Below are 16,698 nucleotides of genomic sequence, written 5' to 3'. Positions count from 1 at the left end.
GCTTGCAGTACTTATCTCATGTGCCACAGAGTTTATTTGATATTAGAGTGTCAGTCAGCACTCTTAAACCAGATGACATCATCAGTCTTTGTAGAGGGGGGCACTGAAGAGACCAGCAGCTAGTCACAGGGCCATAAAATGCATAACCATTGCACAGAGATAACCCAAATGGGCTGTCCTTAGTACTGCATGGGAATATATTTATATAGACACAAATACAAACAGAGTTGGCTAATGTGAGAAGAGAACCCCTACCTATCTACTATTACAAACTATAGTGTGCCGTACTTATCGGATGGACCATGGAGTACATCTGTTGCATATGTGATTGCAGGCACAGTACTTGTGGAGTACGCAAGATAGCCTTGTGTTAGACAGCATGTATGGCATGCAGAGTGATATTGCTTGGTATGGTTATTGTATCTTGTGTTCTAGGAGTGGGGTATCTGTCACTATCCCTGCTATGTGGGTACAAATGGCAGTATGGCCATATGTGACTAGTTACACTTAGATAGGCACACATGTGGCCAGGAACAAGATGGTCTGCCCACGGCATGCATTGAGCCATTATAGAGTACAACACCTGATCACCTGTGTCTGTCTACAAGGTGACATTCCACGGACACCGGGGTCTGTGGGTGAGTGGATTATGTACTGTCGCAGCCTTGGCTTGGTTGCTTTGTGAAACTGTTTTGACATGCGAGTGCAGATAACCTTAGCATTCCAAGGGTATGCGGGGAAATCCATGCATTCCCTAATTTATATATATATATATATATATATATATATAGATAGATAGATAGATATATAGATATATATATATATATATATATACATATATATATATATATATATATATATATATATGTGTATATATATATATATATATATATATATATATATATATATATATATATATATATATATATATAGATATATATATAGATATATATATATATATATATATATATATATATATATATATATATATATATTATATAAATGTGTATAACAGGGATGTAGCTATACATGTTGCTGTGTGTTATGTATATGATGTCTGTAGCTATATGTCAGAATCCTATGTATCATTGTACTATATATAGCTGTATATATATATATATATATATATATATATATATATATATTTACGGGTCTACTTCAGTAGAACAACCGCTTACTTAACTGGCACCCAGCTGCCCGAGATGGGAAGACTGACACCTTCAGAAGACCGACATTCAGAAGACTGACCTTTCACGCGAGATAAGTAACCACTTGGGCATCCCGATTAAATTGACTAAACTAAGCAAAACTAAACCCAACTTTGTGGGGGGCTTTGCCCACCACAGCCTCCTAACTAAATATACCAACTCTGAGAATGCACTATTGTGGGGGTAAGGGTCAAAGTTCAACAGGATGGCCAAGCAGTTACTTAACTCACGTGAAATATCAGTTTTCCAGATGTCGGTCATCTGAAGGTGTCGGTCATCTCGTCTTGGACAGCTGGGTGTCGGGTAAGTAAGCTGTCAGTCTACTGAAGTAGACCCAAATATATATATATATATATATATATATATATATATATATATATATATATATATATATATATTTATATATCGGTATTAGGGTCTATATCAGAACATCAAAGTATTAAAACTTCAAATGTTCTGATATCAAACACTATTCAGCAAACGCTAAGAATAGCGAAGCTGCAGAACAGTGAATTCTTTCCTCTGGAAAGTTACAGGTTGGGTTCAGGTAAGTGTGCAATTGTTTGTACGTTAGGGTTAGGTGCGGGTTAAGTGAGTTAGGGTTAAGGTGCGGGTTAGGCGTGTGTGCAATAATGACAGACTTTAGGGTTAGGGGCAGTTTAAGTGAGTTAGGGTTAGGGCGCAGGTTAGGTGAGTGTGCGATAGTGATGGACCTTAGGGTTAGGGTTTGGGTTACGGTAAGTGGGTAGATAGTAGTGTATGTTTAGTTTAGTGTAGCGTTAGATGTAGGAATTTAAGTGTATGTGTGTGGTTGCTGTTTGTTTGATGTGCTTGTGCTGTGTGTATTTGTTTCGAAGCAGCAAATTTTTTCCATGGGAAAAAATTTGCTGTTCTGAATGTTCGATATTTTCATGTTTAGATGTTTTGGGGCCAATGAAATAGCATTCATTATTTTCATCTTTCGATAACGTGATATAAACACTTGGTATTATATGTATATGGGGTACATACTGACTGATACCATAGGCATGTGGGAGGGGGATAGGGTCAGACAGATATGTAGAAGTAGCTGTCTATATGTACAGATGTGTTCCCACATAGCAGGCTTTGTGGGGGAGAGGCAAAGGCAACAGAATTGCACTCAAGTTGGCTAAGTGTAGCAGCATGCTCAGTGGGACTGTCAGTACTTACAAGGTGACTCCAGGACAGACCTACCTGCATTCAAGACTGGGATTTTGTGTGCTACAGACAGTGGCAGCTGCACTTGTTTCCACAGTACAGCACTTCCCTGACATTGTACATGGCATTCCCTGGCTGTGTGCTGTAATTAATATGTGTCTGGGTCACATGATGTAACACCTCATACAGAGTGACAGTCTGCATATCTCTCAAATTCTTACAGCAGGAAACCTGGACAAAGCTATTAATAAAAGTGTGACACAGGCCCAAAAAATAGGGAATTTTTTTTTACTATTGCACTTACAAACCCAGAAAGGTGATATAATAACACATTCTGCTTTAGCATGCATTTTCTGAGGAGCATGACGTCTAAAACTCAAATGGCTGTCATTATTTTCTAACTTCAGTCTTTAAATGATTTTCCACTAATTTGCCAGAAAACCACAATTTTTTGAACAACGGACCAAATATTTGAGGTACAAATCTGTACAGTTCAGAGGTATGCCTCTCACTTTACATGTTTTTTCATAATGTCCAGCATTTCCCCCCATATCTCTGGCTTGTTCCTCATGCATTTGTGGTGTTCCAGTAAAATGCTATATAAGGCAGTCAGTAAATAGTACTAAACATTTGAGTATTGGACTTAATATCCTTCAGATATGCTGTACTGATGCAACCTGCTATCATAAAAGCCACCTTCTAAGTGAATCAGAGCATCTGAATGTTTTTCTGTAGTTTTGTCTCTTTGTCCCCCCATTTTCTCTGGCTTTGTCCAGCTTTCATCCACTAACAGATTGAGGTGTATGACAGTCTGTGGGGACACCACCATACGACTACCTCTCATGCAAAATATGTGGATACGGCCAGATTCAGACTATCAACACCATCACCCATACTAATGTCCCTAGCCTACTGAGCCACACAGGCTGCCAGACAGGGATGTGTCATTCATCACACAATCAACAGCATATAGACATACATTGTCACCCCTGCATTACATGAGCCATAGAATGTGTGGCCAGGTTGTATGTCACAGCCCTGGAATTGGCTGATCTGCTTATATATCATTATGGATATACTGTCACAGCAGTTGTATGGGTACACTGATGTGTTGGTGGTGGAGGACAAGCAGCTCATGCTCTGCTGGCATACACAGTTGTGTGACTGTCGTGTGACTCCACTGTTTACCATCTCCCTTGAATAATGTACTGGACTTTTCAGCTATGTGACTTAGTGCATATTATGGAGCACATACTATTGGAAAGAGTAGCTGTTGTCCCAAGTGACTGTTAGATCTTCCCAAGTATCCCAGTAGCCCACTATATTCCCTTGCACATATGCGGCAAGTCCATACATATGCTACCATATGCTAGTAACCCTTACAAGTGGTGCATAGATGTGTGACTTACATTGTGAATGCAGCAGTTGGCAGACCTGTAGTTTGGGGCTGACTCTGTTTGATGCATGCAGTATACAGCCAATACATGGTTAGGTACAGGTTGTGTGGGCTGGCTGGCATAATCTTTATTAATATATATGTGATTTGGAGTAAAGTGTCAGTCCTCAGGACCCTAGGTTGTCAGTGCATGTGCTATGCACTGTCTCTTGGCCAAGGCCAGAGCATACTGGGCACACCTACAGCTGCCTACTAGGACAACCTCAGGGGTTTCCTCCTCTGAGTCCCTCTGTAGGCATAGCTATGGTGACCTAGGCACTGGTAGGGAGCTGTGTATTCCTTCCCTTTGCTGATCCTACTGCTGCTGTTTCACAGGATCATATTGTTTAGCATAGCACATACTGTGAACATGTGTGCAGATGTGGCTGGAGAGTACTGCAGGGCTCCACCAGATATATCGAGGCACCGGAACTGAAATTTCATCAACCCAAACACATGCTCGCTGATGTTCCTAGTTTGTGCGTGTGCCTCATTATGGCATTCTTCTGTGGGTGTGTGCACATTTCTGATGGGTATCATCATCCACGGTTCCAGTGTGCAGCCAGCATCCCACAGTAAATGGATGTGTGGAATGTCCCTGCTAGCAAACATCTGGTACACCTGTGAAGCATGCCAGATATGGGAGTCATGATAACTGCCAGGTCTGCCTGCACAGACATTCATGATAATGCCCTAGGCATTGCACATGACCTGGCATGTAATGGAGTGCTACCCCTTGTGGTTGATGTAGATTCTACCCTCTTCATCGGGTGGTGCTTTGATGTGTGCATGAGTGCAATCTATGGTACCCAGTACCTCAGGGTAGTTTGTTACAAAGCAGAAGTGTTGAATACTGCTGGCCTTCACCTCAGGGGTGAGGGGAAAATAAATGTGCTCACTGGCATGAGGTAGCATGGCATCCAGGAACTGGTGGATTACCTGGATGCTGATGCCTGTGAGACCCTCATCATATCCCCAGTTAGTCTTTGGAAAGTACCTGTAGCTAGTATCCTAATAGCTACACATACCTTTGTTTCCACTGGGAAGACTTTCCCTCTGTTGGCTCTGGGTCTGAGGTGGGGTCGGTAGAGCTCATTAAGTTCTTATAGTATGTCTATGCCCACCATGTAACACTCTACAATCTCCAACTCATGTAGCTCCTGGAAGGTTACCTTGGGCCTGAGCACTCTTCTCCTTCTCAGTCTAGGCCTAGAGTCAGCAGCAGCAGCATTGACCTCAGCATCTAGCACATACATATGTAGCAGACCTGCAGCAACCCCTTTCATTGCGTCAGTTAAAATCCCGAAGTGTGTACTCCACAGGTGCAGAGTATGGGATGAAATTAGATTTTAGTGTGTATGCAACAATTATAGTGCTCTGCTGTAGGTGCAGCCTGTGTGACTAGCTGCCTATGATGCATTCCACCTGCCAAGTACATCATTAGGGACTGTTTAAGTGAAACAGGGGTCATCAGTAATTAAGATATCATTTGCCTTTGCCAGCAATTTTTTTTACAGCCTCCTAACTCAGCACTGTGGCTTGCCATGCAAACTTTCACTGGGAAGGTAAACAGTGCTCAGCACTCAGTGTAAATGCCCCCATGAAAGGTCATGCTAAGCATGGTGGCATGCCATGCAAACATGCTCAAACACGATGAAATGCATGTGCCGACAGTAAACAAAGCTTAACTGTACACACCCCCTGCTCAGCAGAGCACTGTGCCATGCAACAGGCACCATTGAGCGCCAATGCATTTAAAAGCCTCAGACACACCCCCTTTGATGTCAGCTACCTCTTCTGTGGACACCAACAGTGTTCTGTGCCTACATGGATGGGATCTGTGGACACAAATACCCATTTGTGCTATTCAGTAACCCCAGCTCATTTGCATAGGGATCTGTGCACATAACCTGGAAACAACACGGTTCCAGGCACTGCATCCTTAGCAACAGACCAATTCTACCATTGTAGATACTCCATGCAGAGTCCTATAATTCATTACTGTCACATACTAATAACATTTTTTACACTATTTTTTATTTATTTATTTATTTTCATCTCAGCTTGTTTGTGCACTGCAGCGCACTATGCAAATATACCCCAATTATTTAAAAAAATTTAATTATTTTCAATTATTTTCCATACAGTTTTGTATATAAGGTACATAGTTTTGCAAATATCTGTGTCTGCTATTTCTGCTCATCTACCTGCTCATTTATGGCCTCTGTTGTTCATTTTAATTCCAGTACACAGAATGTTTCTGTGTACACTATAGACACCAACACAGGGTCTGCAGGACTGCCTATCTGTTTCCTGCATCACTGTACCTCCCTCATTTGCATGCAGTTCACCTGCTTATCAGGTGATTTGCATGCCATGTATACTTCCATGTAGGCTCGCTTGTGTTCGCCACTCAGCACTGTTTACTGGATCGCACAGCTGCTACTTTTGTGTTAGCAGTGTGCCACTATGCCTACATGGAAACAAAGTCTGTGTAGGTTTTATTAAGTCCCCCCCCCATATGTTCTTTGATTCACCTTCCTGATTGCATTAAATTATATTCCTTGTATAATACAGCACCACTTGTTAGAATGTGTTTTAAATTTGTAGTTTTGAACATTCTTCCAGTAAGCAATGAAACAAAATGTATGAAACAATAATGACAAAACTGTCCATTTCAGAACATTTCAGCCATAAAAGGCCACACAAACTTCTGTCATTAATATCCACCAATATCATTCAATAAGCAAAATCTCTACAGAAGTAAAAGTCATCGGAACAATTCCACATTAAGGAGGTCTGTAACTAATGAAGTGGTTGCGACTGGCAGACAACTCTACATTTCAATTTTTCATCTATAAATTCAGTGTCTGCTGCCCTTGAAGAATTAATTACCTATATTACATATAAAATAATATGGTAAGCTGGTAATACTTTCATAGAACCAAAAAAATGGCCAGTACAAACAATGAGAGAGTAAGTGAAATTAATATTTATTGATAAGACATATCAGTTTCGGCTGAACGCTTTCCTCAGTGTACTAATATTCATTGTTAACAAACAGCTTTTTTAAAAGTGTAGTGAACCAATCAAAACATAGACCTCCTTAATATTCACATTCATAATGTTAAAGTCATACATTCAATTTAAAAAACAAATGAGTGTACTTTTTGTATATTTTATGCCGGTCTATCTATATAATATCAGAGCTGATTACAATGTACAGAACAAATGGGAATAGTACCTAAGTGCATAGAAATGTGACATTATGTCAGAAATTTTTAAGCAACATAATAAAAAATGCAATTTACACTATATATGATCAAAACCACAATATGCAACAAAATTGTTGTAGGAAATAATTTAGGCTTATTTCTACTAGCAAATTATTTGATTTTGTTAACATGCCTAAAGAAAGTGCACAAACACTCCCATTAATTATAATCATACAGCTTAGTGCAAATATGGTCCATTTATACCCAAAAGAATAATACCAAACATAGGGCAGGATTCACGAAGCCTCCGTGTAAGAGTTATAACTCATACACGGAGGCTGTAGTTAAACAGAGTGATGTCAGCATGCTCTGCATATTCATGACAGCATGCTGAATCACACTTAAGGCCAACATGGTCCGTGTAAGACAGTAGGGGGCATGTCCATAGGCCGAGCCCTGTAAGCGGACACGCCCCCAGAAGAGGAAAAGTTCCCAAAGTAAACACCCACGACAGAGTCCACGGAAATGTGAATAAACAGAACACAACACATGCCCCCACAGACTATGAACAGAAAACATATAAATAAACATGTTATATATTTTTTTTAAATTGTAAAAATGTTTAACCGTGAGTGCGCTTGTTTGCGCGGGCGTGCCCGTAGCGCAGCTACAGTTAGCAGTCAGTGGGAAAGCATATAAGAACTAAATATGCAAAATAAGCCAGGAAGCAATAGCGTAGTGGTAGAGATGTTGGCTGAAGAGCAGGCATTCATGGTTCGAGCCCCCACAACACCAATTTTTTATTTTTAGCAAAATAAGCAGGAAACAAGTCCCTGACAAATATGTACACATAAAACCACATTTTATGTAAAATGTAATGAAATAGCCCATTTATATTGAAGAAATGTGAGGTAACAAAAGAATAAAAAATGCCAGATGTGCCCATAGCTGAGCTACAGTTTAACAGAGTGAGTGCATCTGCCCGTAGATGAGCAGTGGTTTAACTGGTGCAAAATGAGTGCCTGTAGCTGAGCAGTGGTTTAACACGCTAAATCTATGTGCCCCTAACTGAGCTGAGCGTAATATGCATGCCGATAGCCAAATGAGGCTTAAAGCAGCATACCCCGTTTGCGCGGAGCTGCGCACCACGCAAACAAGCTAACCGACGGGCAACGTTGAGCAAGCCGTATCAAAACTGCCTTTACACAGACACACCCCTCAGCATGTCTAGACAGTCATGAAAAATAAAAAGCAGTGGCCAGGTTCGAACCCAGGATACTATACACCATAGTCAAGGTACTGAACCACTAAGCCATGACAGCAGTACCTATAAATGCAATAATAGCTAATATATAGGAATGAATACAAACTGGAGCATGACAATGCAGGTTTACTGAAGTTGATACAATTCCAAAATGGCCAATCACAGATATGTGCGGGAAAAACGGACTATATAAGCCCCATAGGCAGGAATACACAGCATAAACGATTGTAGAACTGACCTGCAGGCAGAATGACAGGAGTAGGAGAGGGTAGTTGCTTTCGAGCACAGAGGTGGGGCGTTGAGGAGTCCAGGTACATGGTCTGGCTCCTAGTCCATAATCATGAGGCCCAACTCATGCAGGGCCAGGTCCTCTGAGGAGCATACAGGGCCGAGGCGTGGGACCGGTTGGCTCATGATCTCACCAGTGCCACAGGGATTCCAAGGACTGGTGAGCAGGTCCGTCACCACCATGTGGACCTGAAGAGACACAAGCAGGACCAACTGAACCTTTGGATCCAGGAGGCCCGGCAAACACCCAACGCCCCACTACTGAGTAAGTTACATTTAATTATGTATGTAAGAAATTAAACTAGCTGATATTATGGAGATGTGTATTCCAATATTACTTCATTTATATTACAGCTGCAGGTGTCCGTTCTGTGAACCGCAGAGCCTATGGCGATAGGCTGGTGCGGTTGCGCCACCAGGCAGGTCAGTAATCCACTACCAGTAACTGTAAAGAAATATAAAAGTATGACAGTCAGCAAAAGAGTGCAGTGTAGTCAGTAAGGAATAAAATGTGCAAGTAACAGTGTGAAAGTGTCTGCAAGTATTGCTTGATTACAAAAGTGTGTTTCAGCCTGTAAGTTAAACCGAAAAATGAAACTGTCTGACATATATTCTGAAATAAAATGCCCTACCTGTAAGAAAATAGTACACAACCTGCAGCAGGCTGAAAAGTATAGCTGCAGAAGATGATGAAATCACATGTGTGAAATATATCCCTGTTGAAATACTGAAACATGACAGAAGTGAGACTGCTGGAAAGGATTGTAATAACTACAGGTAAAACATGTCAATAAAGCCTAGAAGTAAGTACCATCCTGAATAGTAAAATGAAAGCAAGTGAGAGAGTGTGAGAAAGTGTCATGAATCCAGCAATACAGTAGTAATAACCCTGAATAAAGTATACTGCAGTCAAGACAGAATGAAATGCATGTGAGAATCAAAACCAAACAGCGAAATCTGTTCAAAGTGTTGCTGCATCTGGAATGTGTATCCCAAAATCTGGATATGTTGCTCTCAGTCTGCAATATGCAGATAGGATGATTGTCTGATATACCAAACATCCACACTTGTCTACAGCTATATAAAGCAAATGTAGCAGGATGATGTAGCTGAACAAAGCTAGATATGAATGTGTATGAAGAACAATAAAATGTATATTGATGTTGCAGTAACAGTCCTATCACCAAGTTGAAATAGTTATCATATAGGAAACTGTAGTTAGAACAGTAGTGTGTATATAACTGTAGCTATTAGAAATGTACAGCATATGTATTGTTATTCGAAGGTGTTAATATTATTTTCTTTACCCCACCCTATAACCACATATAACCCATTCCACGTGAAAATGGTATGTGCAATCACAATTAACACCCCTGGATGTTTGTCCTGTTGGGTCATATATATTTGCATGTCCGTTGATGCATCTGCCCTGTTCATACATCCAAACCTGATGGCCTGTTGCCATCAATTAACCCTGCATGTTGTTGGACTGTGTATTTCTGTTCAAATTATGCATGTGTTATGCACGCTGTTCAATGGTGTGAATATCTGGGTGTTTGGTTAATGGGAATACTAATGCATGCTGTTACAACTAATTGTGAATGGTATTATATGTCACTAACCCAAACTGTCATGACATAATGCAAAACATAGGACGACAGGGAAGGCGGGTTCCAGCGGACCCACCTCTCCCACCTCAGCTGGCGAGTGCACCTGGCACTAGTGCCGAGTCCGGACCCTCCTCCGGTGGCCCTGTGCCACCTGCGGGTGGAAGCGCTGCAGGGGATGGGGCTCATGCAAGTGTGGCCGGAGGAGAACCACCACTCACCCTCCGTAGCGTCCGGACTGTGGTGCGTAGGGAGATTCATGACTCTGTTCTCGAGCCCCTACGCCAGCTTGAGGCACGGGTGGCGCAACTAACGGGCATGCCTGTTGCCCGGCCTACACAGCCCCCAGCACAGCCCCGTCCTGGGCAGTGAAGGAACAGTGGCAACTGCCTATGGGTGGGGATATCAGTTCCACTGTTGCCATCTGTGGGCTCATGGGCTCTGGATATCCAAACCTCCGTCCCCGTCAATTGTGTAACCCCCCCACATGTGTCATACACTGCCCCTGTATGCGTCTTGTTTGTCTTGTCTGTTTACCTACCCAACCTACCTCCCCAGCTGTACCAACTTCCTTCACCTGACATACCACTCTCACCTGAAAAAAAAAAAAAAAAGGGCACTCTGTACCCACAAAAAAATTACGCCCCATACATAGCTGCCCATTCCGCACACATGTCTGCTGGACATGGAATCTATCAATTACAATTGGCTGTACAACAAGTATTATTGTTGTCCTGACACCTCTCTCAGGGGTGGAAGGTTTCAAATGTCACACCAAATTACATACATATGCACAGCTGTTGCTGATGAAGAAATGGGCAGCTATGGGCCTTACCTACATCCCTCCTGCAAATCCCAAGCTTGTTTCCCTACTGTCTTACCCTCTTTGTGACCCCTTTTTCACCACTTTCCTGTCTCCCCATTTTCTTTTCTTTCAAAGAAAATAGCGCGGGTGTGCGCCAGAGTAAGCACCGTTAAGCGGTTGTAAGCGGGTGTGCGCTTGTGCCCGTGGAGCTAACCGCCAGTGCGCATGCGTGAGCTCCGCGCAAACCAGCGCTAACCAGGTTACAACTGCTTAAAAGTGCCTTAGTCACTTTGATTGACAGGTCCTGTACTCAGTTCAAAAGCAAAATAAAATCCCACTGTCAGTCCCGAACCCAGGACCTTGGAAACACTAGTCTGTATGACCTACCACTAAGCCATGACTCTTATACAAGAACATTGTGCTAAAATAAATATAACATGTAATAGTAGGGATGAATGTAAAGGGAATATAGGATGTGTAGTACACAAAGCATGTCATTTAGAATTACTGTCAAAACTACTGGATTTCCATAATAGTAGTGTGTGAACAGAAACAGCCATGCTAGTTGGTAGCTTGTAGATAATAATGTCAGTTAAAGTACATATATAAATGTATGTATATGTACATATATATATATATATATATATATATATATATATCTATATATAGTTGTAGGAGTCATTGTGCATACACACTTGCTACAGGGAACATGAGAGAGGAATGGAGAAATGTGAATATACAACACAGCCTGAATCATGAGAGAGATACTAACCTTTACACTCACAGAACACTGTCCACAGCATACCAGCATGGTCCCCGCCCTCACAATCTGAAAGGGCAACACCTATCCCACATACCCTTTTATAGCACTGACCTGAAATCACAGTGAGAACTGCAATCAGTACACAACTGGCTGTATGCAATTAGCAAATGCTGGCTTACAATTGGTGCAGAGGCCATCACATGGACCTATGCAGATACCTACAAAAGCATCCAGTGCTAACACTCCACACATGCAATACATTCATTGCACTGTCTGGAAGCAGACAGAGGGAGAGAGAGAAGTGAGAGAGAGAGGGAGCAAAAAAAAAAAAAAAAAAATTATACACTGTGACTCTGTCACCCAAAGCTGTCAGCACTGACAGTAGCAGCAGCAAGCAGAAGCAGTGGTAACGCAACCAGCTGCGACAAACACAGGTAATGCAAAGTAGCAGGTTAATAGTGTGCATACTGTGAACCCTCCAAATGTGTCATAGGTCTGTATCCATAGGTATGTCCATGTGATATGTTGTGTGTACGTAGTTCCACCAAAAGGGATGACCATACATTACATGTCAATCAGTCTTAGGCCATGATCCTGGCAGCAGTTGTCTGTGCGTTGCCCCAGCAATGGCTGTAGTGACTGCTTTGAAAGGTCAGCCAGGTTCAAAAGGCAGGATCAGCCCATCACAAAGGCACACTGGCTGGGAACAAGTGTCTGCAGGTACCCGATATCACTGCATATGCATCCCATACTGCATAATTCCATAGCTTAGCAGACCAGGCCCGTTATGCATATGATGTGGTAATTCCCAGGGTCAGTCGAGGTGCCCCTTAGTGGTGTGGGACCACTGTTGCTGTATGCCACTGTCCAGGTACATATCCTGTAGTACAGCCAAGATAAATTATCAGTGTTATATGCGGTTGTATGTCCTCTCGGAGTGCAGGTAGCACACATCCAGGGATACCATGAGGTCACAGTGATGCTGTGTGTTCTTCTCTGCTGAGGGTGGCCCTCACCTGGACATGTGAGATGATAGGGAGGTTACATCCAGCTGTGATAAATATTTCAACTGGTGGGGGAGAAGGAGGGGGGATACGTGCACCGAACATGTCTGCAAGATTGTTGCCAATATCCGTGTGTTTGGTGAATGTTAAGTAGGTGTGTATTAACACAGAGCATATCTGAGGCATGTGGTCCATATGTGTAACATAACTGAAGAAGGCCTTGTGGTCATCCATAGTGTTTGTGTCCATTTCCTCCCAGAGTAGGCCGTGGCCATTGTTATGATGGACCGTAGCGTAGTACCAGTGCTGACCACAGATGCCTTCCCTTAATGTGAATGTGCTCTGTCCTGCAGTAGCCTCCTGCTATTGTTATACAATCTGCCTCTGTCTGGGGTCCACCGGACAGGATGCCTAACCTTTGTGCATAGGGTCTGGGTTAGAAATGTGTGTGCAAGTTCCATGCAATCTGTGGCATGTCCGTGGTAAGCATTTGCAAAGGGGTCAGCAGTGTGGCTTGTGGCTTCCACTGGCCCAGTGTGCTGCATGGATACCATCTCAGTCCCAGCAAGTGAATAACTGTCTAATCACATACATATCAAAGTAGTCTACTGTGCTGGTGGTGGTGGTGGGATATGTATATCCAGGCCGAGTAACTTCTGTCCACATCACAGTAGTGGACGGTGTCCCACATACAGTACCTTGGGATGAACCCCAGAGTGAGGTTGTGCATTGCACCTGTCAGTGTGTGCTGACCGATGGGGCATGCTACTATGTTGTGTGGAATGTGGCAGGTATTGTTGCACAGGTGTTGGCTGAGCACTGATATCTGGCCATGTACCTGTGTATCCACCACGACACACACACATGCAACATATGGGAGTAGTAGTATATCACTACACATGAGTATCATGTATAGTATGTGTGCCATATATTGCTGACATGGTCTGCTGATATCCTGTTTGTGTTCTCTTCCAGGAGATGGCGCATCAGCGTAACCCGCCTACTCTGTGGCGGAAGATGAGGAGATCCACCAGGGCCTGGTGCGAGAGTATGACATCCTGTTTTCCCGCACCAGTCAGAATCAGCAGGAGAGGGCTGCACTGTGGCAAGACCTTGTCCGTAGGGTAAATGATATTGGCACGCATAACAGGACATATGAGCAGGTATGACATCACTGCAGTGATTTAATCCGAAGTGTCCGTCAGCGTGCATCAGATATCCACAGGCAACAGGTCGCCACAGGAGGTGGGGTGGCCACACCCCCCCCCTCACCAGACTGGAGGGGCTACTCCTAAGTGTTGTGGCTCCAGCCCCGGAACACCAACAGCAGTACACCTGCATTATGATGGAGGCTGGTTCCACACAGCAGCACGACATGGAGCGTGCAGGTAATATGCCATATGTACACTTGACTGTTCTGTACACTGTATCATATGCAATATCAATGGCACAGTTGTGCCCACTGACATTAATCTCATCATTTCTGCAGGTCCCTCCAGGGTTACAGCAAGGCAGGCCATCCATGCTGGTGAGTGTGTTTAACATAACCTATAATAGTCCTGATAATGCTAGTAACAGTAGTGTAACTCAGTAGTGCTCTGTGTGTATACTGCGGGGTGTGCATGTGTGCATGTGTGCAGGTGTGCCTGTGCCCATGTGTGCATGTGTGCATGTGTGCAGGTGTGCCTGTGTCCACGTGTGCATCTGTGCATGTGTGCCTGTGTCCACGTGTGCATGTGTGCATGTGTGCATGTGTGCCTGTGTCCACGTGTGCATGTGTGCATGTGTGCATGTGTGCATGTGACCACGTGTGCATGTGTGCATGTGTGCATGTGCCCATGTGTGCATGTGACCACGTGTGCATGTGTGCATGTGTCCATGTGTGCATGTGTCCACGTGTGCATGTGTGCATGTGTGCATGTGTGCATGTGTGCATGTCTGCATGTGTGCCTGTGTCCATGTGTGCATGTGTGCCTGTGTCCATGTGTCCACGTGTGCATGTGTTCATGTGTGCATGTGTGCATGTGTGCATGTGTGTAGAAGTGCATCACTGGTAACAATGTCTGGAGACTGTAAACTGTGTTTCCTGTCTTCCTCCCACAGGTTCTGGGGCTGCTCTGGTGACCTGCAGCAGGGAACCTGAATCCTGTGCCACGGCTACTGGTAATGATGATATTTGTGTAATGGTACAGGAAGGTGTGTCAGGGTCTGCCATTGGTCAGCCAATTGACAGTACACAGCTGTCAACCCCATCATTGCGCACAGTCATCCTGCCAGTACATCCTTTGTCACCATTGTCCCTAGGTGATGGACAGGATACAGTGGGCATAGACCAGGGTAATGTGGTACCTGTGGCACATGCATCCCCACACAGCAGCCATGGGCAGGGTCCTCCGATGGTACCACACAGACAGTTGCCCATGGGTTCTCGTGGGAGCATCCGTGGGCGTACTGCCTCTGGCCGACATGCCCAAAGAGGTCTGTCAACCTCAGCTATGTTTCGGACTGTCATGCAGGCACAGTCACGTATGGAAAGGTACACCAGACAGGGTCTGAGGGAGCTGAGAGCATGTCGCACAGCCATGACAGACAGTATGCGTGACATTGCGGATGCTATCCGTAACTTCACCGATGTCATAGACAGACATTGTGGGGACATATTACAGCAGTTCCACAACCAGATGTCCATGAGCCAGGGCAATGGTGGGCATTTGCGGCATCGACGTGGCCGTATGCCGGCAGCAGCAGCAGCTGGCAGTCGGCGTGGACAACAGGCTCGCGCACGCCCCCATAGTGCCAGCAGCAGCCCCAGCAATGCTGGGTCTGTGCTGTCATCGGAACGCCCCAGGAGACCACGTGCACGTGGCTCTGGACAGTCCCAACAGGGACTTGTGTCCAGTCAACACACTCCCGCTTCTGATGACAGTACCCAGTCTGGCTTAGTACTGGATACGGTCCGTAGCACCCCTGCCAGGCACAGGTACCGTGTCCGTGCACACAGACACTGATCTGTATGGCCTGCCAGGTGCAGTCTGTGGCTGTCCACAAACCCCTGTATATGGCAGCCATGAGGTGGAACTGTGTGCGTGCATACACACATGCGAAATGTTAACACCTAGGGTGACCACATACACGCACACACTGCACCAACACTGCCCCACCCTGTACTGCTGCCCCTCACCAACACACATACACACACATGTCAATTGGTGGTATCAGTGGCTGACTCAGGCATACCTAATCCACACCCTGTGCATATGATGACACTGTGCCACCTCCTGCAATCTCCAACATCATTGCGGGAACAGGTAAACACATTGCTGATGCACAGGGTGACTACATAGAAGTGTATTAGTAGTATCATGTTGGTAACAGTACAGTGTGCTGCTATGACTGTGTGTTTATCCCAGCATGCCTGCTGCAGTAACTGTATGAATGTCCTGAATTGTTATCTGCACCCATAGTACATACCAAAGTATAACAGCTGCACATAATTGCATGCCGGTGGTAAGGTTGTCAACAGATAGCCGCATACATGGGTAGCACAGGGGGAAAGCTAACGCAAGTAGTGATATGCAATGGTGGACATGTACAGTAATGGTGTCAAGTTGCCCACAATGACTATGCCATGTGGATGTTCGCGCATGTAGATATGTGTGCAGTACCAATGTAATCCAAATCACAAATAAGTATGACATAATATCAGTTCTACCATGGGCATCTGCACTGTGTATTCCTGGGTACATGTTGATAGTGCCTACATATTTGCATTGTTACTTACTGTTATTGTTACCCCTTCTTTGTTGTACAATGCACTACTTCCAGCCCTGTTTACTGTAGCTTTGTTTGCATGCATGTTCGCTTGGGGTTCCCTGGAACACTGCTTACACCTGCAATGCAGAGTTACAGTGCTTCTGTAGACTTCTAGTG

This window comes from Protopterus annectens, chromosome 10.part0 (assembly GCF_019279795.1).
Source record: "Protopterus annectens isolate FY-2018-M chromosome 10.part0, PAN1.0, whole genome shotgun sequence".
Lineage (NCBI taxonomy): Eukaryota > Metazoa > Chordata > Ceratodontiformes > Protopteridae > Protopterus > Protopterus annectens.
This window is presented reverse-complemented; position numbering follows the sequence as displayed.